The sequence below is a fragment of the Lotus japonicus genome, chromosome 4 (assembly GCF_012489685.1).
Source record: "Lotus japonicus ecotype B-129 chromosome 4, LjGifu_v1.2".
Taxonomy (NCBI): Eukaryota; Viridiplantae; Streptophyta; class Magnoliopsida; order Fabales; family Fabaceae; genus Lotus; species Lotus japonicus.
The window spans coordinates 50,013,047-50,039,048 of record NC_080044.1 but is presented as its reverse complement, the minus strand read 5'-3'; the positions used below and the strand labels follow the sequence as shown (position 1 = coordinate 50,039,048).

Genomic DNA, 26,002 nt, shown 5'->3' with positions numbered 1-26,002 from the left:
ATCAATTTCGTTTTAGCCACTCTATTCTAAGGGTTCTAAGTCATCTACCAGCATCAAATATAGTAACATGTTCACAGTGTAACCCAATATCACATGGAAAAAGTCCAGCACACATTGCATATTCAAAACCTCAAGCACATCAATCAAGTTCATACATAAAATCATGTCAAAGCATGGCAAGAATCATAATTTTTCCAAGAAAACTCATGATATAACCCCTATTCTACCCAAAAGATCCTAAGACCAGCTGTAACGCCCCGATTTCTCGAGTGTTACACAGTAACTAATTAACCAATTTTCGTAAAGAGTTTTCGTCGATTCACTTATTAATCTTCAATTAATGACAAACCTTTCATTTTACAAAAACTCTTGAAACATAACCTTTCCAAAAAACACGCGGAAGTAACCAACTTCGTAAAACTTTTTAAATAACCAACTGTAAAGAGTACGGAACAAAGGCCTGAATGAAAATAAAGATTACATCAAAACTTGTTCATTCGAATTTAAGCAATAAAATTGTTCGATACCAACACTTCGGAAACTCTCAACCCCATCAGAAAACAAAAGACTCTCAACCCAAACCCTATTCCTTAGCCTCTTCCTCTTCCTCTAAAGTGTAGTCGTCCTCCAGTATTGGCACGTCACGTAGCATCAACTCCCAAGAATGAGTCATCGCCATTATCTTCACGACCATCTACCCCCCCCAAACAAACACATAGAAAACAAGCAGGGTCAGGTCCAACAAAAGAATGATAATGACAAAATCAACAACAACATATATAATATAAGTACATTATATGTCTTTTATGGGAAAGAGTCAGTTACTAACGGAATCTCACTTCACACAACCCACCAAAACTTCCATGGCCATAATCACGATCATCCGCAGATGAACAAATCTCGGAGGGGACTCACCGTACAACCCTCAATCATGTGGGGGGACTCACCGTCCGCCAGACTCACCGTCCGTCCACAGAATCACAAGGCGACCGCAGTCAGCCAATCACGTGGGGACTCACCGTACAACCCACAAAACACCCTCGCGTGCAAGGTACCATCGTTCTCATGGTCCATAGTCCTCACCAGACCTATGTCCAATTATTCACATTTACTTGCAAGCGAGTTTATTACACTTTTCTCTTTGTTAAGTCTCTAAAATCAATCCTAGAGTCTTATCATACTCTTTATACAACAACCTTCACAACACAACATTCACGGGTTACAAGGGAATTACGGCTAGGTGAGCGACCCTTGAACCATTAACTCAGAAAATAAATATAATCCACGTAAGGGAACGCAAGAACATTCACTCATGCATAATATATCATCGCAACTTCAACATATTGACAGCAGAAACAACTTTCACAAAAATAGAGCCACAGAATGCATCTTTCAACAACAAATCACGTATGATACATTTCTAGAAAGCTATTTTAAATATCTACAACTCTCTAGTTACACACTTGTTCATTTGAGTCCCAGAATTAGGTGATATTAGGCCTTAAAGCTAACTGTCCGGAACAGGAAGACAGCAGGTGTGACAGTTATTAAACACGACCCCCAGATCACATTACTAAACCAAAAATTATGATTTTTATATGTCTGGAAAGATATTTCGAAAATCTACAACTTTCATTTTAATCACTTTTTCATTTGATGACCTTAAACAGGTAAAAAGGGGCTCTGAAGTCCGCTGTCCAGTACAGGAAACTGGCAGCGAAACTCCCATGGCTCTATGGTTTTCAAAAATAATTTTCCTTCCTTCCCCTTTGATCATGGCAATCTTGGTACAGCCCCAACAACCCAAATATCTACTCAAAATTTCAGAACCAAACATTTAGCAAGGATCATGTTATAACAAGTGTAAAATAGCACAAAACTTAACAAATACCATGGCAACTCGCATAAAATCATAGATTCAGATCATAAACAACGTTTGAGGATCATATTCATGGCTTTTCAAGAGAAAAATTCCAGCAAGCAAGCATGTACAGGAAACCATGCAAAAACAGTCCAAAACTCAAGTTGTTTCTCATGGCAATTCATGGCATATTCCCTAAAGAACCTACCCATTCCTAGAACCAGCCCTTACCTTGATTCTTGATCTGAAAAGGGAAGAGAATGAAGTTTGGAAGAACAATCTCTTGCTGTCCAAGTCTCCTTCACCTTCCTTCTCCTTCGCGAAACCCTCTCTATTCGCGCTCTCTCCCTTGCTCGCGCGCGTGACCGGCGACAATGGTGGTGGCTTGGGCGGCGGCTCCCTTCTCTTCTCTCACACGTTCTCTCTTTGTTTTTCACGTGAAGGTGCTGTAGTGTATCTCTGTTTTCTGATTGTGGAAGAATAGGGTTTCCCCCCTTGGCTAAAATCCCATGCAACCCACAAGTGGGCTAGGGTTTTGTTTTCCACAAGCCCGACCCAAGTCCAACCTTAACCCACCAGTCTAATTACCTAATCAGACCTGAAACTTACTATAACCTAAGCCCTCAAAGGTAAATTCATAATTAAATTCGGACTTAGAAGAAAAACAATGTAATAATCCCGCTGGCACTGTACAGCCGGAACTACGTTCACTAAAACGGGGATATCTGGAGCTACAGATATCGGATCGACACGAAACCACTTGGAGAATTTTCTAGACTTGAAGGGCTACAACTCTCATGAAGGAAGTTTTCCCAAATGAAGTCGTTAAGACCCTCTAAAAATTCACACAAGTTGACAGTTCTAATCTGCCAGTTATCAAACATAGCCAAAAACTTCAATTTTATTCAAACTTCCATAAAATTGTTCCAAATTGAACTTAGGGCCTTACACCAGCCCTTACCTTGGGTTCTTGGTCTGAAAAAGAGAAAAGATGTAGGTTCAGAACTCAGTTGCTTGCTGTCCACGTCCCTCTTCTCCTCCTCCACGCGAATCCTCTCCCTCTCGCAAGGCTCTCTCACTCGCGCGGCGTCACGGGTTGCGGTGGTGGTTTGGTCGGCGGCGGCTAAGGGTTCAAGGGGTGGTTCTCTCACTCTTTTCTCTTCTGTTTTCTTTACGTAAGGAGTGCAAGGGTTTCTGTTTCAGAACTGAAAGGAAAAGAAATTTTTCCCCCCTTCAGAACCCTAATACAACCGCGGGCTCCCCCTCATCATGGGTTTGGGTTTCTTTTCTTTTCTCTTGAGCCCGCTCCAAGTCAAACCCTTGACCCAATAACTTAATCAGACCTGATTCTAATTAAAAACTTAAGCCCTCTTAAGTAATTTCATAATCCAATTCGGAATTAGAAGGAAACAAACTAATTTACTCGCTGGTACTGTACAGCCTTAACGACAGTCACTAAAACGCAAATATCTTAAGCTACAGAGGTCGGATTGACGCGAAATCATTTGGACAATTTTCTAGACTTAAAGGGCTACAACTCTCATGAATGAAGTTTTCCCAAATGAAGTCGTTAAGACCCTCTAAAAATTCGCACAAGTTGACAGTTCTAATCTGCCAGTTATCAAACATTAGCTAAAACCCCAATTTTATTCAAACTTTCATAAAATTGTTCCAAATTGAACTTAGGGCCTTACAGTCTGAAAGTTCTGAGAACTCCTTGGAAGATTCCTCAAGTGAGACTGAAGATGATGATGTTCCTCTGGCCAAGAGGCGAAAAGTTATTTTTGAAGAAGAAGAAGATGAGCAGGATGACTGTGAGATCATCCAGGATGTGCTTCAGGTTATAAGGGAATCCTCAGAAGCTGAAGAATCCACGGATTCTGATGCAGTACCCTTAGGGAAGAAAAGGAAACTGCCTCTGAAGGGTCCACTTCAGCAGAAAGAGACAGAATCAAAGCAAGCATCTGACCCTGCTTCAGAAGCACAAAGGGAAAGAAGATCAAAGAGCATCTCTGATCCGGCAAGGGCTGCAGAACTCACCAGAACAACTTCCTTCAGAAGCCCAAGTAAGATAATTACTGAAAGCATTAACTCTGATTCTGCTTTAGTAATTATTCCTGAACAACCCCTGCCTATATCTACTTCCATGCCTACCTCAACCCAAACAGCTCCGACTCAAACACAACCTCAAACACAAGCCCCTCAAACATACATCCAAACAGCTGCCTCTGCCATTCCATCCATCCCAATTCAAACCTCTTCCACATCCACCACAACTGAACCAGTACCTCCCTTCAATTCCTTCATTCAAGGTATTGTTCAAAGTGAGGTTACCTTGAGAACTTTGGTTCAACAATTCACTCCCCAGCCTCCAACCACTTCAAAGACCCTCCTGATAACCCAAACTGGTGAGATCCATGCTGAGGAAGAAACAGAGGATGATGATGTTCAGATTCTTGAACCTCCCTTCAATGTGAAGCCTATTCAAGAAGTGGCTTCCAACTTTGAAGATCAGCTCCCAGATATTGCTGAAACTTCCTATGTGTCCTTGTCCAACTATTCTGCAGTAAACTCACGAGATATGAGTTTTACCTCACCTGAGAAGACTGCTACTTCCAGGCAAAGGCAAGTGACCATCTCTGAAGCTGAGCATATGGATGAATCTGATCATTCAGGAATCGAGAAGAATCATGAGATTGAGTCTCATCCTACAGGACAACCCATAACTGATAGTTCCAATGCTTTAAGCTCAAATGCAGCCAGAACTTCTCAGCCTGTCCTGACCTTGGCAACCTCCCTCAGACCTCAAAATCTCATTCAACTGATTCAGGAGTTCTCTGAAGAGGCAACCAGACGATTACAATGGTTATATCAGGTAACTGATAATCAGTTTGATGCTTCTTTTGTTGATGGTCTGTGGTCTGCATTTCGAAGATGGTCAGAAAGCAGAGCTTATGGATTTCAGAAGCAGCTGGACAGTGAGAAATGTATAAGAATTCATAATGCGTCTGAAAGGGCCTTTGAGCAAAGACAGAGGGTGCTGCAGAAGGTTTGTGAACCCTTGAGAAGAGCTGTGGCTGAAAGAGATTCTGTTATCTCTGAATGCACTTCAGAAGATGTTGAGATAATCTCAGCAGAGGCTGCGGAAGACAGTTCTGAAGGGATAGTAATTCTGGAAGAGGCCGCTTGTGATGAAGTTGAGAAGCAAGTACCAACTCAAGTTGTTGCTGAAAATCCATCAGAGGCAGAAGTTCCTACATCTGCTCAAGCTCCAGAACCTTCTCCTCATCCAGAAATTGCTACTCTTGCTGCCAGGGTTGACAGAATTCAGGATGATCAGCGGAGATTATTTCAGATGGTTGAGCAACAAGGACTTGTTCAGAGTGAACAAAGCAGGCAGATTCAGGAATCCTCAAGCAAAATGGAAGCACTAATGAAGTATCTGATGGAGAATCTTCCCTCCACTTCCAAGCCTTAAACCCCTCTCATCTACCCTGCATGCATTTATCTTATTTGTCCGAGAATTTAATTAATGTTTGACTGTGTTCAATTCCACTTTACTTATTGAATGCCCCGTCCACTTAGTAACTCACATGCTTTTATGAGTGATAAGTTTTATGCATGGATTTCTGTTACTTTTCTTCTTTATAATCTACTGCGTTCATCTTCTCCTTCACCACTCAATCCTACTCTCCTTCATACATATCCATTCTCCTCTTTTCTAAATCAAAATGACTACTGTCGATTTGATTTCTGAACTTAAGACTGTGGTATTTGACCAAGTTTTCCCATGGAGCGTCAATTTATCCTCCTCTCAGATTTCTCAAGCTCTGTTGAGGATTGAGAATCTTCTGAATTGCTGGCTGACTTCTCATCAGACCCATTGTCTTCAGAATCTTCAAGCTGTTCTTAATGACCTCCTTCGTCTGGCCTCTCGCCGGAGGGATCTGGAAGCTGAATTCGAGGGCATTTGCATGCTCCTTGAATACGAAGAAGATCAAGTTGCTGTCCAGGAGCATGAAGCTCTGAAGAAAAAACTGGGTGACCAGTTGGCCTCTATTGATCAGGACGTACGTCCTCTGCATCTTCAGCTTCTCTCCATGAAGAACTCCCGTGCTTTCCTATATATCTAGGACTAGTTTTCTTCATTCCATTCTATATCCTTTGTACTCTTATTAAAGTAATAATAACAGCGCCTTATTTGCATCATTTACTTGCTCGTTATTGGCTTTGTTTTTCACTCTTTTTGCTTATGACAAAACGGGGGAGTACATAAAATGGTTTTGATAAACTTTTTCTTATCTTATATAAAACCAGTAGAATAAGTATCAAATACTTATAACACATAGATATTGCCAAGCGTCCTAAATAAGGAATACATTTTGTTCACATTCTGAACTTATTTGCTTCTGACGCGTTATATCTGGACAATACTCTGTGTCCTTATGTGATCTTACACATCCTTTCAAGCGTATATTCTGATCACATAACTAGACTCCGAATCTAGACTCTTCATCATTTCATCAAGTCATAGATTCAGGGGGAGTCAGGGGGAGACCCTAGCTCAGAATCAAGTGTTATCCCAGATTCAGAAAGAGCATTACAAACCGATACACAAGGATAAGTTTAATCTCTAATCTTTTCTCTCTTGTGTATTCAGTTTATTGTTTAAAAATTGTTCATCAAAATACTTGTTTTGTCATCATCAAAAAGGAGGAGATTGTAAGATCAAGGTTTGATCAGTGGTTGCATCTCTATATTTTGATGATTACAATTAAGGTTTGTGATGATGAACAATTGTGGTACGTTTGTCTTTTTTAGTTGTGACAAACAGGTTCTGAATCTGACCCAAGCCTATTCGTTCAGAGGAAGAAGAACCAAGGGTTACTAAAAGGAGCTGTTTAACTTACCATGTTCATTCAGAACAGTGGCAAATACTTCAGAAGTTCTGAAGATGGAAGCTCTCAAGTAGTTCTGAAGAACCGGAGTCAGAAGTTCTGAAGGCAGATGTTCCAGTGGAACGGTCTAGAAGTAGAAGGCTCAAGTTCTGAAGACTTGAAAGAAGTTGGCATCTGAAGACCCAAGCTTTTCTAGCTCTTGCACAATCACAAAAATGTAGTGCACCCTAAAATTATACAACAAGAAAGCAAAAGAAAAACTGGGCATATTATCAAACTCATGAACATCTACAAACCATGATATTTCCCAAAGTATCTTTGCAAGGATATTTACTAAAGTATATACCAACCACCAGAAACACCATCAAAGAAAGTAAAATCATAAAACCATAATCAAAGTGAAACCATTATCAGCATAGAACACTTGCATAAATTAAACCCTAAAATTAAACCATTGTCAGCATAGAACAATACCAGCTTTCATCTGGTTGGCTACTGCCATACCAGAGGAAAGTGAAATATAAATTTGTCCAAATACTTGTTAAAATACAAACCAGAATTAAGAATTATACTAAACAAAACAACATAACACATCAGCAGCCACCTATCTATTCGTCCTCATTCTCTGAATCCATAGCAGCATCCTCATCTTCATACTCAACATCAGGAAGTCTGACACCATTGCACAGAAAAATGTCCTTGTCCATAAAAGCAACATGCAAAGGGTAGAAGTGGCTCCAACCTGGGAAGGGGTGAGACCTCATTTTATTCAGAGAATTGGTGATCAGATAGCCATATGGAATTGCATGTGCTGTGTTGGCCTGCACAGTCTTTAGATGCTCATAGACTAAATTCACTGGATCTATGGTGACATTATTCAGCATGTGGTACATTATAAAAACGTCCTTCTCAAAGACATAATCATGGTATCTGAGCCTTGGTGTGTAGACATTAGTGATCAATAAATGAATCACTCTTGCAGGTTGAGTCAAATTGGCTGCCTTTGTGGCTTCAGGGGCAGAGAGGTTACCATCTCCATAAACAGTTTTTCTGATATGAACAGGATCATTTTCAAGCATCCACCCTGTTTTGAATTTTGCCCCTTCACTTGGAACCCGTAGCACTTCTGAGATAGACTTCATGTTGTAATTAAGGACATAGTCAAAAAACTCACCTTTCAGTCCATCATCTTCAGTGAATTTTGCAGACCCCCAAAACTCCTGAACAATCTCTGGGTAAATATGGCCAAGGGTAGCAGCAGTGTTGATTGCATCCAGTGATGAACGTATAATCAAATCAGCAGCAGGAACATCCCATATAGTCAAGTCGTCTGAATCATAGCAGTGGTGTGGGCAAATATCTCTTAGAGGCATGTTGTGAAATATAGCATTAACAATTTCTGCAAACAAATCAAAATGTAGACATTATATACATCAGAATGCATAATGGGGTTGGAACAAAAGGTACAATTCAAGAATAAACTTAAAGTATGTCACCAACAAATAGTATTTTTGAAATAATTCAAGGGAATAGCAACAGCAATCATCAATTAGAACCCGAAGCAGAATTTAAATAATGCATGTATATCTATCACTTCTGCAGTTCTTAAAAGTTGTATATTTCATCTTTAAAGTTAAAAGAATGGTTGAGGGGAATTTAAAGTTAAAAGAATGGTTGAGGGGAATAAACACCACTACATATATAGTCCAAATAGGGGGAAGTTACAAAACGGTTTGCAACCAATATACCATGTGTGTGTGTGCGCCAGTTTTGATTAGAAATTCAAAACAAGTAACTGCATGCTATTAGAAATTCAAAAGTAACTGCATGGTTGGACACATAAATAGGCAAATAGAGGATGAGCAAACCTAAAACAAAGGAACAATATGGTTACTCAGTGATGCAATCAGAAAAAAGAACAATCAAATCAAGCATATATGAAGGAAAATTTGGGGAAAAATTGAAGCTAAAAACATAATATAAAAAAAAACCAAAACAGTAAAACCAAGGTCAAGTGACGAAACCCTAACAAATGCGAAAAGGGGCTAACCTCAATTCCTGCTGCCTGCTTGAATGCCTGCTGGTTGGATGAGAAGTAAGGTTTTGACAAAGGGAAGAGAAGTATGTGAATCCCGCAAAAAGTGATAGATAGTGTTTTAGGCGTGTGTGGGATTCAATGTTCAGCAGCCTTTGATTACTGTGAAATATTCTTCTTTCCGGATGCTGAAATTATTACGTCTGACCGTCACATTTATGAAGCTGGGAGATAATACGAAAGAAACTAAGGAATATCTTCTTCTGGCGCGTAAAAATTCCCTTTGTCTTATCAGCTGCCAATTTTGGAGTATTTTACAAGTAATTAAATACTGATAATTTAGCATTAAAAATCTCATAAATACCAATGTGATATCTCATTGAGTTTTTTTTTTGTTACATATCTCTATGAGTTTGAACTTTGAAGTGATTGATTTCATTTCAGAATTCAGACCATCAAAGATTATTTCAGAATTCATTTTATTATTTTTTATTTTTTTCACCACTTATTAGGTCAAGTTAGATGCATTAGGGTTCCCGTGATATTGTCGCTTACACCAAGTTATCCATTTCGCTTACTCGCGCTCGTGCAAGGCACACACAACGACATATTATCCGTCATGCGTTCCAATAATATGAGGGTTAGCATTAAGGGACCATGAGCTTAGAACATTGAGTAAGGATAACGATCGGCCGACGAATCACCATTTCTTAGGTCATGTTAGAAGCATTAGGGTTCCTTGATATAGTCGCGTAAACAAAAAAAAAGATTGAGTAAGGTTTATTAATGTATGAAAATTAAAAAAAAAACGTTTTTAGCAACAAAAAAAATGTGGACTTTTTTCATATAAACTAAAATTCAAAATGTTAACATATTAGTAAATAATGAAAAAATGTCCAAGTTTGGATTTGATCCTTGGACCTATTGCTAAATAGGTGTAGCATTAACCACTTCGACAGTTATTGTTTTTAGTCTTTTATTCGATTTAATAGATATAACTCCAATAATTTCACACATAACTCATGGAACACCAAATAAACAACTTTTTATCTTCCCCTATAGACCGGTTACGGTCATTTAATGGTTTTAAACACCATTCCACTTATGTGAATCAATCGACAATCTCATAAGGGTCCATTGTTATTATTTGTCCAAGGCCTCCAAAATGTCGGGACCGGCCCTGGGCCCAGGACCAATGCCATAATGGAAGATATAACATCCTCCTTCCATATTGTAGTATTTAGCAATTGTTTCCACACCCTTCCCAAATCCTGGCACGCCGTTCTTGTAGCCAGAAGTCAGCTCAAATGTGTGTCCAAACTCGTCAGTAAAGTTCAATGTTTCATCCTCCATCATAGTTCTCCCCCACGCCCAGAAGTTTAGATGAATCAGGATGAAAGAAATCTACATGATAATAGTCATATTAAGTAGATATACTTGATTCCCATGCATGAAACATAATTATCGTATCTTTGCCATTACTTATTTTCACATTCAAACGTGCAATTTAAATTGTGAAACACGGAGATCTATACAAGCAAACTTAATTCCCATATATGAAACATAATTAGTTCAAACAATAATACAAATGTTTTTATGTTTAAAAAACCTTTAAACCTTTAAAAAGAATATATGTGTAATTCAATTGAGTTTGTGTTTTAATATATAAATTCGCCAATTTTGTGGATAACCTTCTTCTAGCACAGTGGTATAATTATCACGCATAGAAAGGTGTGGTGGCGCGTCCAGTGTATGGCTTATTAGACATTAAACACTTTGGGTAGTCCCGTCACGTGTCATAGCATTGGAAAATGGAAATGACTACAAAAAGCAATTGCTTATCAAATCAGTCGTCAGTTGTCGCAGGGGGAATTATGACATGCTTTATGTGACTTTTTCTGATCTAGTTTCACATAGGACTATCCGCAGCTAGAGCGATTTTTTGGATTACGTTCTAGTTTGCACCCGAAGTGTCCCCTCAATTATAAAAAATCTTGAAAGGATTTGGTTAATACTCATTACCTTTTATCCATAGTCGTATCACGTCACACGTCATGAAGCTTTATGTCACTCAAAGGGCAATTCCTATCAAGTTAGTTGTCACTCACAGCGTCAGAATCATTATGTCACACATACTTAATGTAATTAGTATCGTCGTATCACGTCCCTCACGTCATACTGATCTTCTGTTATTAAACCCATTTTTTTCTCAATTTATTGAATGATTATTTTAATTTAATAATATCTCTTGAAGGTATGAAAAACGGTAGAAAGGGGGGGTTTGAATAACGTTTTCAGTACAAAACTACCACCTTAAAGATTTTAACAAATCTTTTCAAGAACTAAGTGCAAAAGATAGAGATAGAAAAGCACACAAGGATTTTATCCTGGTTCACTTGATAAATCACTCAAGCTACTCCAGTCCACCCGTTAAGGTGATTTCTTCCTTCTTAGAATGAAGGCAATCCACTAATCAGGTAAGAGTTACAACTGCACTTGAAACCTACAAGTGACTAACAATTACACTGACTTAGCTCACACTAAGATTCACTCTCTTAGTCTTCTCTAGGATCCGATCAACCTTGATCTCCTAAAGGAAAATCAAACAACTGTTTGAGGTTGGTGTTTACAAGGGTTTGCTTCTGAATAAGCTGAGTGTAAACTAAAATGAATTACAAGATGAAAGAAAGCTTAGAATATATCTTGCGCGTGTGTATTGCTTCTTGTATATTTTTTTTTCTTCTAGCCGCTTCTTTCAATCTTCAGCCTCTATATATACTCCAAGGATTAGGGTTGAGCGTTGCATGGGAAATGCTACCGTTGGAGGGCAGTTCTGGAAAATCCAGCTTCTGCTGTGGCTGAGAACGTTAGGTAGGTCGTCAGGAAGGTACACTTGCTTTTGTACTTGGATAGCGACTTGACCTTTTAACCTAGGAGACTTCTGATCAGAGGAATGCTTCGTATTGGAACTTGTGAAGCCGGTTGATCAGAGTCAGAGGGATAGCACAGATCCTCTGACCATTGTATCTTCTGATTCTGAACTCAGAGGGAAGAACATGGCCTTCAGAGTTTCTTGCTTCTGGACTTCAGAGTTTCCACTATTCAGCTTCTGGATCTTCAGAGTCTTCTACACCATCGGAACATCTGAACCTTCAGTGTTTCTTGGTTGTCAGAACTTCTGGATCATCAGAGCTTCTAGCGACTGAGTCCTCATCAGAGTTTGTATAGCTTCAGATCTTCTGAAGCTTTTCCACTGTTCATACTGAACATGGTGAATGCGAAAGCGTTGCTTGGGTTACCCTTTATACACAGTGCTTCTGATTTGTGTGAAATTGAGTCAGGGTCAGAGCCTGTAAATAGCACACTCAGAAAAACACGTTAGAGTACCACAATTGTTCATATCAAAAGGTTAACTTGTAATCATCAAAACATAGAGTTGTACTACTAGATCAAAACTTGATCTTACAATCTCCCCCTTTTTGATGATGACAAAACTAAGATTTTTTGATGAACAATTCTTAAACATTAAACTGAATTCACTCAGAGTTTAGAGATATAGAATAAGACTTATCCTGATGTGAATAGTTTATCTTGCTCATTCTGAATTCAAGTCACTGCTTGATTCTGAGCTTAGCTCCCCCTGAATCTAATACTTGATGAAAACGTTAGTAAAGTCTAGATTCTGAGCTAAATCATATAAGAGTTCAGAGTGAAAAGCTTATGACATAGATGAAAAACGAATAATCAGAGCGCATAAGTGATCAGAGTCATGGACAAGGTATCAGAGTCTTGGGTATCAGAGTCAACTTAGAATCACTTCAGAAGAAGTGAAATGTATTCCTTGTATTTGCCCAGTGACACATCTATGGTCATGAAGGTGGAACTCTTAAAATCTCCAAAAGAAAAATAAGTCACACTAACACATCTTACACATCAAAAACTGGGTTTACTCCCCCTTTTTGTCATAAGCAAAAAGCTTGGGGTGTGAAAAACTTAGCTTGAAGTACAAGATACTTCCCCCTTAGAGAAGGTCTAAGTTGAAAGAAAATGAAGACGATGTAAGAATCATAGTGAGGCGATAATAAATAGAAGAGTTAATGCAAGGGATGAACGTTTACCACCGGTCAAGTGAGGAAATAGAAGGGTCAGTTACCGAGTACTTAACCTCGAGAAACTGTAAGAGCATTAACTTTCAGAGAGAAAGTGAAGCCTATAAAAACGTTGGAGAGAAAGGTAAGCTTCACACCTCGAATAATATTCAGAAAAAAATGGCATCATACAGAATGGCATTAGAAGAGCTCAGAAGGAAGGCGTTTGAGGAAGATATGTTTCTCAATATTAGGCATCCCGATGGTACAAAGACCATACAAGAGCTGACGAAGACACTGCTTGAAGAAGATCTTGGTCCAGAGATGGAGAAAGATCTGAAGGAGTTCCTCTGCTTCGTGGAAGAGATTCAGGAGCTTTGCCAGCGGGAGCTGAATCTGCTGGAAGAGAAGGAGACTGTGGAAAAGAGACTTAAGACGACAGAAGATAGTCTAGAAAAAGATGATCTGAGCATCAAACTTGGCAACATAGAGTATGCATTGGATCGTCTGGAGAAGGAAAGAGTGGAGCAGCGCCAAGAATGCAGAAGAATGAGGAAGGATCCTCCATTCTAGATATAGGGAATAATGTATGATGGAAAGAATTATGATGTAAACATAGATCAATTATGAATAAAACAGGTTTTGCAAACATATGTGACACAAATATATATAGATATATGCATATAGAGTCACAAATGAACAAATTAAAGTAAGTAAATAAGCAGAGTTTAAATAAAACAACGTTAAAAAAAAAAAAAGGAAGAAAAAGAAGAGATCCTAAAAGACTAAGATTTGTCAGTACGGCGCAGAAGTTCCATCATCATGTGCTTCATCTCAATCAGCATGGATTCATGAGTGTCAAGACGTTGTTCCATGATGTCGAGTCTGGATGAGCCTGTCGGAGTAGAGCTGGAAGGAACGTTCTGAGCAGCTTGAGGTTCTGGAATGGAAGCAGAAGCAGCAGGAGTAAACAGAACTGGTGCAAGGCGCTCTGCCTCAGCCTCAGCTTCAAGACGTTCTGCCTCAAGTCTGGCTTGTTCAGCCTGAGCTGCTGCTTGACGGGCAGCTTCTTCTTCTTGTTCTTTCTGTCTCTTGGCTTCTTCAATGGCTTCAAGAAGCTTGGTTCTCTGTTCGAGTTCATGAAGAGCCACCCTCCTAGCAAACCTTTGCTTTGCAGCCTCAATGCTCTGACTTCCCTCGGCATGCAGGAGCTGCAGCATAACGGGAAACTGAGCCACCAGCCAAGTGCTCAAATTGTTCCACTCATCAGCCACATTTTCAGCATTCTCACTGAGGTCAGTCTGACCTTGCACATTGCGGAGCCTCAAGGAGGCTTCATGATTGAAAATATTGATGCACTCAGAGAGAGATGTGGGTTGAAGGTGAGTATAGGGAATGATGGAGAGGTTGGGTGCAGGAGAGGCTGGGTGATTGCTGCTATGAGCTTCAGAGGCACCTTGTGGAGAACCAATGTTAATTATGGGAGCATTGGGTTCAGAGGTTCCACGGTGAGGGTCTGAAGTTTCAACCAGAGGGTGAGGTGATCTAACCGAGGATTGGTTAGATACTGATTGTTCAGGTTCAGGGTCTGGTTGAATTGGCTCTTGTTGGTCAGGGACAGGGTGAGCCTGTTGGACTAAGGGGTCTGCCTCTTGGATAGGATTGGCCAAGATAGGTTCATCTGGGTCAACTAGACGTTCAGGTCTAGGGCCAGGATATTGCCTAGGGCTTGGACAGGTAAGGTAATATTCTTCCAAGGCAGATACCTTCTCTTTCCTAACCTCCATGAATTTTCTAAGTGATTCAGAGGTATTGGAGGGAGGAGAGTCAATGACATTGATGGGGAAGGATACAGGTGTGAAGGCTGATGAAGAGTCTGTATCCGTGGTTCTGACAGCAGGACGTGCTGATGCTCTGGGAGCAGAGTGATCAGACGTTCTGGGTTGTGGTTCTGTTGGTTTGGGTTCTGGTTGGTTGGGGATGATGGGTTCAGAAGGTAATGGGTCGTATGGAATGGTAAGGAGAGAGGTTGGATCTTCTGACCTAGAGGGTTGGTTCTGAAGCAAATTCCAGAGTGGTGCTTCAGTAGGAGAAGGTTGAAAGAATGAAGATCTTGGGGAATGTGGTGGAGAGGTGGTTTGTGCGGCTGGCTGGGATTCATGAATAGGAGTGAGGGGATTTGAAGAGTGTTGGAGTAAGGCAGAAATTGGGAGTGCATCAAATAAATTCAAATCATCATCAGAGGTAAGTGCAGGCTTACTTGTATGTGCTGATGATCGAGTCACTCTGGCAGGAGGTTCAGTCCTTCTGACCTCTGCAGCAGCTGGTTCCACCCGAGTAGGCTTCACCACAATTCTGACTTTCTTCTGCTTCTTCTTTGGAGGACCATCCTCACTATCATCACCATCATCATCATCAGGCTTGCTCTTCGCCTTCTTGACCAGAGGGACATCAGATTCCTCTGAGGATTCGTCCAGAACCATCTTCCTCTTGGTTTTCTTCTTGGGGGGAGAAGGAAACTCTGGAGCTGGTGGAAGTCTGCTGACGAAATCATCAAGGTCAATCTCGAATCCTTGAGCCCTGAGGTCTTCAACATAGCATCTGATGGCTTCAGGATGGTCTGCTTGAGTCCACAGAGGGTAGTCATTCAGAGGCATTCTTCTTCCTCTGATCTCAGAAGATGTGTCCTCATGAGCAGGAGCAATCTTCTTCTGGACCAAACCCATCTTCTTCAGAGAGTTGGCAGTGAAGACATCGCTAACAATTGTGCTCAAGTCCTCTGTGCAACCAGCATTGATCAAATCTTGCACCAAGTTGCTTTCAATGAGAAAGTCTGAGATCAGCCTCCCAAAAGGGATATATTTGATGGCTGACTTGATGGAGGAGGTGGTGCGAGACTTCCGGATGCATTCCTTCAAATAGGAGAACAGGAAGTAGGGAAGGCAGATCTTCTCCTTGTCTTGAATGAAGAACAGCATCGCCTTCTGATTGAAGTTGATGTAGTCTGGAGAACTGCCCTTTGGTCGTTGATTGATGCAGTTGAGCAGGATCTTGTGCCAGACCCTGAGTTTGGGTTGAAGGTCCATCACTTTGTAGCTCGTCTTGCCCGGTTTGAAGGTGGTGTACAGGGCCTTGTTGACGATGTCCTTGGTTCTGGGTTTCAGCTTCGATTCCGTCAGTGAGAACCGATACCCATGAGCAGTTTCTGCACCTAGCAGATTCACGAATGACTTCTCCGTGATGATGATCTTCCTACCCAGTATGTAAGAGACCACCTGAGTGTCATCACAATCAGCGTGCTTCCAGAATTCCTTTACTAGCTTCTCATACACCGGTCCTCGAAGTCGATTGAAGTAGTTTCCCCAACCTTGAGCTTGGACTTCAGGACGAAGATCAAACCCATTTGCAGCCAAGTTGTCGAGGTTGAATCTCCATTCTGCAAGGACTTGGAGTTCCTCAGGAGGAAATACACAGTGAACGGCACAGCCCCGTTCTGCAATAGGAACAATCTCCTCTTGAGCTTGAGCTTGTTCTTGTGCTGGGTTCTCAGAGCCCCGTTGACCCGTTGCCAAACCGACTACCATGTGAGGGAACTGAGGTGCATCTGCAGTAGATCTTCTGGTTTGTCTCACCATTTTGAAGAGGTTGAAGGTTTGAGGTAGAAGATGAAGTTTGAAGGATGAAGAGAGATCGAGAGAGAAATCACGAAGGAGGCAGTTTTGAAAAGCAGGGAGTGCGAGAGTGAAAACCGGAAGTGAGAGAGAACGTGTGTGTATAGTGGGTTTTATCAAATAACCGTTGTTGATTCAAAAAGCACTTTAAGATCAACGGTTGAAAATTAAAGATAGACAGTAGCAGTAAAATACACAATCACACACAGGAGATAAGCATATCTACACGCAATCACAACAGACTGTCACACGGGCACAAGGAACTATGCATCAGAAATTCTGACGCACGTGTTGTTGTCTCAGCTTCAGAGTCAGTACCAGTGGGCACACACACTCTGATTGAGTTACCTTCTGGACTAGACATCTTCTGATCAAGAAGTATCATAGTCAGAGGTTCTGATCTATCTTCACTCTGGACAAAAGTCCATGTTTAGATTTTTCAGAATAAAATTAAATCTATCTTCAGCTAAGGGCTTTGTAAAGATATCTGCCCATTGATGGTCAGTATCAACAAACTTCAGAAGAAGTACGCCCTTCTGCACATAATCTCTAATGAAGTGATACTTTACCTCAATGTGCTTTGCCCTTGAATGCAAGATAGGATTCTTGCTCAACGAAATTGCAGCAGTGTTATCACAATAGATTGGGATATTGCTCTCAAGGATCTGATAATCCTCCAGCTGATGTTTCATCCAGAGCATCTGAGTGCTGCATATTGCTGCTGAGATATATTCTGCCTCTGCAGTTGATAGAGCAATGGTTGATTGCCTCTTGCTTGCCCATGAGACTAGATTGCTTCCCAGAAATTGACAATTTCCAGAAGTACTTTTTCTCTCTGTTCTATCTCCAGCATAATCAGCATCACAATAACCTGAAAGCTTATACTCTGATGTTTTCTTATACATCAAGCCAAGGTTAGTGGTGCCTTTCAGATACCTTAGGATCCTCTTAACAGCAGTTAAGTGGGTTTCCCTTGGATCTGATTGGAAACGAGCACATAAATGAACACTAAATAATATGTCTGGCCTAGATGCAGTTAAGTACAGAAGTGAACCTATCATGCCACGGTAGAGCTTCTGACATACTTTACCACTTATATCTTCTTTTTCCAGAATGCATGTTGGATGCATTGGAGTCTTGGCCACTGTAGATTCCAGCATATTGAACTTCTTCAGAAGTTCTTTAGTGTACTTGCTCTGATGGATATATGTTCCTTCTGGTGTTTGATCAACTTGTATTCCCAGAAAGTACTTTAATTCTCCCATCATACTCATCTCAAATTCAGCCTGCATCATCTCAGAAAATTCTTTGCATAGAGATTGATTAGCAGAACCAAATATAATATCATCAACATAAATTTGCACAATTAAGATATCATCTTTATAAGTCTTGCAAAAGAGAGTTGTATCTACTTTACCCCTTACAAACTCATTCTCCAGAAGGAATGAGCTAAGTCTCTCATACCATGCTCTGGGAGCTTGCTTCAAACCGTAGAGTGATTTCTTCAATTTGAACACATGGTCTGGTTTCTTTTCATCTTCAAAACCTGGGGGTTGATGAACATAGACTTCCTCTGAGATATAGCCATTTAGGAAGGCACTCTTTACGTCCATCTGATGTAGAACTATGTTGTGATTTACTGAGAAAGAAATCAATAGTCTGATTGCCTCCAGTCTTGCTACTGGAGCAAATGTTTCAGTGTAGTCTATTCCTTCCTGCTGGCTGTAGCCTTGAGCAACTAGCCTTGCCTTGTTTCTGACTACATCTCCTTTCTCATTTAGCTTGTTTCTGAATACCCATTTCGTTCCAATAACATGGACATTCTCAGGCTTCTTCACTAAGCTCCAAACATCGTTCTTGGAGAATTGATTCAATTCTTCTTCCATGGCCAGAATCCAATCCTTGTCCTGAAGAGCTTCATCTATGGACTTGGGTTCAATTAAGGACACCAATCCTTTCAGACTCAGCAAGGTCTCTTCAGAGGGTCTGAAGGCAGATCTGGTTCTGACTGGTTCATCTTTGTTGCCCAGAATCAATTCCTTAGGATGAGCTGCAGTGATTCTGCTCTTCTTCAGAGTTTGTGAGTTAGAGGGACCAGCTTCTTCCTCTGGTTCATCTTCCTCTGGCTCAACTTCCTCTGGAGCTTTGCCTTTGTCAGAAACATTAATGCTTAAATCTGCAAACTTTTCAACTAGCTTTGACTGGTCAGAGTCAAGCTTATCATCAAATCTAACATGAATAGATTCTTCAATAGTCTTAGCATCAGTATTATAAAATCTAAAACCTTTAGATCTATCAGAATAACCAAGTAATAGACACTTAGAAGATTTAGCATCAAATTTATGCAATCTATCCTTAGTATTGAGAACATAACAAACACAGCCAAAAGGATGAAAATAAGAAATGTTGGGTTTTATGTTCTTCCACAATTCATAAGGAGTCTTATTCAGAATTGGTCTCACAGAGATTCTGTTCTGAATGTAACATGCTGTATTTACTGCCTCTGCCCAAAAGTGCTTAGCCATGCCAGTTTCTTGGAGCATGGTTCTAGCCATCTCCTGAAGAGTTCTGTTCTTCCTCTCAACAACACCATTTTGTTGAGGAGTTCTGGGACAAGAGAAATCATGTGTAATTCCATAGGAATCAAACAGACTCTCAAACTTGTCATTCTCAAACTCTCCACCATGGTCACTTCTGACACGCACAATTCTACAAGCCTTCTCGTTTTGCACTTGAGCAATGAAGGTAGAGAACACAGCATGAGACTCATCCTTGCGGGTTAGAAACTTTACCCATGTCCAGCGGCTATAGTCATCAACGATAACCATCCCATATCTCTTGCCACCTATAGACTCAGTTTTCACTGGTCCAAACAGGTCGATATGCAGAAGTTCTAACGGCCTTGAGGTTGAGACAACATTCTTTGCCTTGAAAGGGACTTTTGTGAATTTGCCTTTCTGACATGCTTCACAAAGAGCGTCTGAAGCGAACTTCAGATTGGGTAAGCCCCTGACAAGGTTTAGCTTGCTCAGCTGAGAAATCTTTCTCATACTGGCATGCCCTAACCGTCTATGCCATACCCACTGCTCTTCATTAACAGACAGAAGGCACTTCACATTCTGAGCCTCCAACTCAGATAATCTGATCTTATAAATGTTGTTCTTCCTCTTGCTGTTAAACAGAACAGAGCCATCGATCTGACTTACAGCCCGGCAGGACTTTTGATTGAATATAACATCATAACCCTTGTCAGCTAATTGACTTATAGACAATAAGTTATGTGTTAAGCCGTCTACCAATAAAACATTATCAATGCATGGACTACTATCTACACAAATAGTACCAGTACCAATAATTTTACCCTTTTCATTTCCTCCAAAGCCAACTTCGCCTCCAGGCTTAAGTTTCAGCTCTCGGAACATACGCTTTTCTCCCGTCATGTGACGCGAGCATCCACTGTCCAGATACCATGATTGGTGTTTCAGTGGAGCTATCAAGGATATCTGCAACATAGATAATCTTGTCCTTAGGTACCCACTTTCTGGGTCCTCTTTTGTTAGTTACCCCAAAGGTTCTGATCACCTTGGGTGTCTCAACATGATATTTTAAAGGAATATTTGCATGATATTTAGTCATAGAGAAAGATCCCTTTTTAAGAGGGTTTTTAGCAACTTCAGCAGGTACAGGATCAGGCAATATGGTACCAGAGGGAACAAAGCATTCATACAAGGATTTAGCTTTAGACACCGAAGGCTCATTTCTAATTGGTTTAGAATAGCCAATGCCATGCATTCCATTTCTGCTTACACCATAGATCATTGAAGCCATTAAGCTTCTATCTACGCTTTTAGCCAGGAATCTTTGAAAAGATTTTTCATACTTAGATTCATGCTTACTATCAGAGGCATCGCAGGCAATAACTTCTTCTAACTTTGCAATTTGATTCTTAAGCACAGAGTTAGAATTAACTAAAGCATGGTTATCATTTTTCAAATCAGATATGATTTTCTCATGTTCAGAAGGAGTTTTAGAACCAGCAGATAAGTTCTTTTTCAGCTTCTTATGCTTAGACAACAAGGAGTTATACTTATCCATGATATCAGACAAAGCATGTTTCAGTTCAGAGGTAGAGAAGGAAGCAAATACCTCATTTTCATCGTCAGAGTCTGGATCTCCTTCTGATTCTGAGTCAGAGTCAACAGCTTCCTTTGACTCTGTTCCTTTGTCTTTGACAATAGCCATGAGTCCTTGGACTTCACCATCAGAGTCAACATCCTCTGACTCTGATTCATCGAATGTCACCATCAGACTCTTCTTGGTCTTGAAGTGCTTCTTTGGCTTCTTGTCCTTCTTCAATTTTGGACAGTCACTTTTGTAGTGCCCTGATTCTTTGCACTCAAAGCAAGTGACTTCCTTGATTGATGACTTCTTCTGACCTGAGGATTCAGACTTTCCTCTTGCCTTTCCAGAGCCTTTGAACTTGCTCTGCCTGTGCTTCCAGATGCGGTTGAGTCTCTTGGAGATCAGAGTCAGCTCATCTTCATCAGAATCTTCTGATGCTTCTTCAGATTCTTCTTCTTCAGCTTGAAGAGCCTTTGACTTCTCAACCTTAGCCTTTTCAGATTTGGATTTCAAGGCTATGGACTTTTTCCTCAGATCATGCATCTCTGAGCGCTTCAGCTCATGGCATTTCAAAATGCTGATGAGTTCTTCTAAACTCATATTCTCAACATCTCTCGTGAGCTCTATTGAAGTCACCAAAGGCATCCAACTTTCAGGAAGACACCTGATGACCCTTATGACGTGATCTTTTGTTGTGTAGCTCTTGTTGAGAGGACGTATGCCAGCTACAAGCAGTTGAAATCTGGAGAACATTTCTTCAATGGACTCATTTGGCTCCATGATGAAGGATTCATACTTTTGGATCAAAGACAATGCCTTTGATTCTTTGACTTTCTTGTTTCCTTCATGAGACATCTTCAGAGAATCAAAAATGCCTTTAGCAAACTCACGATCTGTAATCTTCTGGTACTCCTCATAGGAGATAGCACTTAGAAGAATTGCTCTTGCTTTATGATGTTGTGAGTACAGCTTCTTTTGATCTGCAGACATCTCTGACCTTGGGATCTTTTTGCCATCTGCATCAACTGGACGCTCATAGCCATCCACAATAATATCCCAGAGATCTGCATCGAAACCCAGAAAGAAACTTTCCAGTCTATCTTTCCAATATTCGAACCTTTGACCATCGAACATAGGAGGCTTTGCGTTGTAACCATCTCTTTGAGTTTCACTGGTGGTGGCAGCCATTGTTTTTCACACCGGCCCGGATCACTGAACACTGTTAGGTGTGGTAATCAGAACTTGCGCTCTGATACCAATTGAAGGTATGAAAAACGGTAGAAAGGGGGGGTTTGAATAACGTTTTCAGTACAAAACTACCACCTTAAAGATTTTAACAAATCTTTTCAAGAACTAAGTGCAAAAGATAGAGATAGAAAAGCACACAAGGATTTTATCCTGGTTCACTTGATAAATCACTCAAGCTACTCCAGTCCACCCGTTAAGGTGATTTCTTCCTTCTTAGAATGAAGGCAATCCACTAATCAGGTAAGAGTTACAACTGCACTTGAAACCTACAAGTGACTAACAATTACACTGACTTAGCTCACACTAAGATTCACTCTCTTAGTCTTCTCTAGGATCCGATCAACCTTGATCTCCTAAAGGAAAATCAAACAACTGTTTGAGGTTGGTGTTTACAAGGGTTTGCTTCTGAATAAGCTGAGTGTAAACTAAAATGAATTACAAGATGAAAGAAAGCTTAGAATATATCTTGCGCGTGTGTATTGCTTCTTGTATATTTTTTTTTTCTTCTAGCCGCTTCTTTCAATCTTCAGCCTCTATATATACTCCAAGGATTAGGGTTGAGCGTTGCATGGGAAATGCTACCGTTGGAGGGCAGTTCTGGAAAATCCAGCTTCTGCTGTGGCTGAGAACGTTAGGTAGGTCGTCAGGAAGGTACACTTGCTTTTGTACTTGGATAGCGACTTGACCTTTTAACCTAGGAGACTTCTGATCAGAGGAATGCTTCGTATTGGAACTTGTGAAGCCGGTTGATCAGAGTCAGAGGGATAGCACAGATCCTCTGACCATTGTATCTTCTGATTCTGAACTCAGAGGGAAGAACATGGCCTTCAGAGTTTCTTGCTTCTGGACTTCAGAGTTTCCACTATTCAGCTTCTGGATCTTCAGAGTCTTCTACACCATCGGAACATCTGAACCTTCAGTGTTTCTTGGTTGTCAGAACTTCTGGATCATCAGAGCTTCTAGCGACTGAGTCCTCATCAGAGTTTGTATAGCTTCAGATCTTCTGAAGCTTTTCCACTGTTCATACTGAACATGGTGAATGCGAAAGCGTTGCTTGGGTTACCCTTTATACACAGTGCTTCTGATTTGTGTGAAATTGAGTCAGGGTCAGAGCCTGTAAATAGCACACTCAGAAAAACACGTTAGAGTACCACAATTGTTCATATCAAAAGGTTAACTTGTAATCATCAAAACATAGAGTTGTACTACTAGATCAAAACTTGATCTTACATCTCTAACTTATCATCCCTTATTTTCACTAATCGAAATAATAACAACTTTCTTAACAAAAGCTCAGCTTTAACTATGGAACAGCTCCCTAACATAACCAAAATTCATGATTTTTTTTTCCTCTATAAATAAAGACTTGGTTCGTTTGATTTTGATACGTAATAAAAATCAAGTATTTCACTAACTTAATATTATTATCTTTCAATTAGCCGGAGAAACCATAAAGGAGAGACATATTGACCGTGCTATTGGCGTGTATTGTATTTTTAATAAAGAAAATAAAATAAATTATTGTCTATATTTCAAAAAAAAAATCAAGTGTTAAGTGTTTATTGTTTTAATTTAATGTAAATTGGTAATTGTAATTTTATGTAATACTAAAAGGTGAAATTAAAAATTCAATAAAAATATGAAATAAAAAGTCGTGGGGTAGAGTGTCTAATAAAAAATCATTTGAGTAGATAAAAGTTGAGTTAAGAATGTTGGACAATTTTAAACAATAATATGTGTGACTGCGATTTACGAACCTGAGAGAAGATGTCTCTCGGTGACCGCGCTTAAAGCAAAGCAGGGTTCGATTTGCGTAATACGCGGATGAAAAGTTGTGGCTCGCAGAGGGGTAATGATATATACACGAGTAATGATATATACACACCTCCTTATTTATACACTTCATTTCCACCTATTTTTATTTATATCTCTCTCCTTTAATCATCTATCACATCTTATACTTTCTCTCTCTTACTTTTTCTTTTCTTCCTATCTCTCTCCTCCTCCACCTCTTTCCACCTCAATTTAGAGGTGTGGACAAATAATTATTGATATATACACAACTCTTTTTTTATACACTTCACTTCCACCTATTTTTATTTTTATCTATTTTCTCTTATCATCTATCACATCTTATACTTTCTCACTCTTACTTTTTATTTTCTTCATATCTCTATTTTCCTCCACCTTATTCCACCTCATTTTGAGGTGTTAAAAAATAATTATTTCTCACAGAGCGTACATGAAACAAAGTAGGGTCCTGTAAAGTTGATTGGTGACATTAAGAATAATTGGTGCGCAGTGACGTAAAGCTGATTTGTTGCATAAAGGTAAATTTTTAGTATTTCGTTTGACATAAAACATTCATCATACAAGTAATGATATATACCCAATAATTTCTTATGAAAGACTCAATTTTCACCTATTTTTATTTATTTATATCTCTCTAATTTTATCATCTTTCTCATCTTATATTTTCTCTCTCTTACATTTTCTTTTCTTCTTAAAATCTTTCTCACAATTCCAACCCTCCACCTCAACGAGAGTTGTGTATGAAACATTACTCTTTCATCGTACATTCGTGTCCAACGTCTAACATACTAGTACATTCATCTCTAGATTTTCACTGGACTTGCTTATTACCCCAACCACAGCCCTCCTCTGTCTTTCCAACCCAACATCTATTATGGACGAATCAAAATCTTTCCTCGTAGGTGGTTGTTCCTCTTTCCTAACGTACGTTGTGTTCCGCGGCAGAATACCAGGGATTTACACAAATTTTGAGGATTGTAAAAGCCAAGTGTACGGGTTTCCGGAGTCACGGTTCCAGCCTTTTGATAACCCAAACGATGCTTGCTCAGCTTGGCTTAACTTTTGTCCACACTCCTCCAAAAACGATATTTCGACGGAATCTGGGGGTTTTTATGCATTCCATTGTGCATCTCAATGTAGCCCGGTGAAAGGGAAGAACCTGCTACCCATAATGAACGACTCCGATGGATGCCAGACTCCGTCTGTTACAACAGTGATTTTGTATCATTTGACCATTTTATCCAGTTAAATATAGATCTTATATTTCTGACTAATTTTTTTTCAACTTCAGATGTAGTTTGGAGATTTTGTCATCAGGAGGAGGCCGCAGTACCACCAAGCCGGAGCCAGTAGATTTAAGTACAGAAGTGAGGGACATAAGCGTTGCATTGAATAAAGTATCCCTCCTTGTCAACGAATCCATTGGCCAAAATAAGGTACGTGGGTAAATTCTTAAATGCCACATCCGTCTTCATTGCAACCCTATATAAGTGCAACCTAACGGCTTACTCTCCAAATTATAATGTGTTTTACAGGTAATGAACACCCGGGTCGACAATTTGCAGTCAACAATGGAATATCTACAAGTTTCTGTATCAAACATTTCTAAAACTAAAATTTCTGAAGACGTAAGTAGTCTTAACGACACAGATGCGCCATGGCACGTCCCGGCAGGGCCTTTGGATGGGAAAGATAAAATAACCACGAATGACATTAACATGAACCTGAACGAATGTGAACAGGAAATCGACACTGAAGAGAACTTGAATTTACCCAAGACCCTAAAATTTGGTTTATTTCGTTTAATAGTATATGTATGATATAGTATGAGTTTGTGGTAACCCAATATATTATGTCCCTTGTCAGGTAATTGGATGGCCAAGTTCGATAACTAGTAAGAAACTATTCCTGTCACCGACACCAGGGACACCAGATCTTAGGCATTCGAAATCTGCTCAACCAGATAACCCCGATGCAACGTTGCCTTCTCTGGTCATCCACGCTACCAATGAAAAACACCATTCCAACCCGATCGGCACTTGTACATACTCTGAAAACAGTCACCTGGAATATACTCCAAACTATACTGGTGGATACGTTTTACCCGATGTCAGCAAAAAACCCTTCGATCCAACGCAAGCAAAAGATTCCCTCCTTGTTTTACCCTTGCCTAGTAATAATTCATTTCATTCATATTTGCAGGGTATTTTAAGCACTTTTCGACCCACAAGAGATATGATGTTGAACCGCGCGGAGCTTCAGGTTGC

General features: G+C 40.0%; 1 long non-coding RNA gene across 1 annotated transcript; it reads right to left on the bottom strand.

The window, feature by feature from the left end:
* Nucleotides 1–461: 461 nt before the first annotated feature.
* Nucleotides 462–3,155, bottom strand: LOC130714515 (uncharacterized). The gene is made up of 2 exons (XR_009011307.1): nt 2,823–3,155; nt 462–694 (listed from the first exon to the last, which is right to left on the bottom strand). It is a non-coding gene; the product is annotated as an uncharacterized LOC130714515 (long non-coding RNA).
* Nucleotides 3,156–26,002: the final 22,847 nt, after the last annotated feature.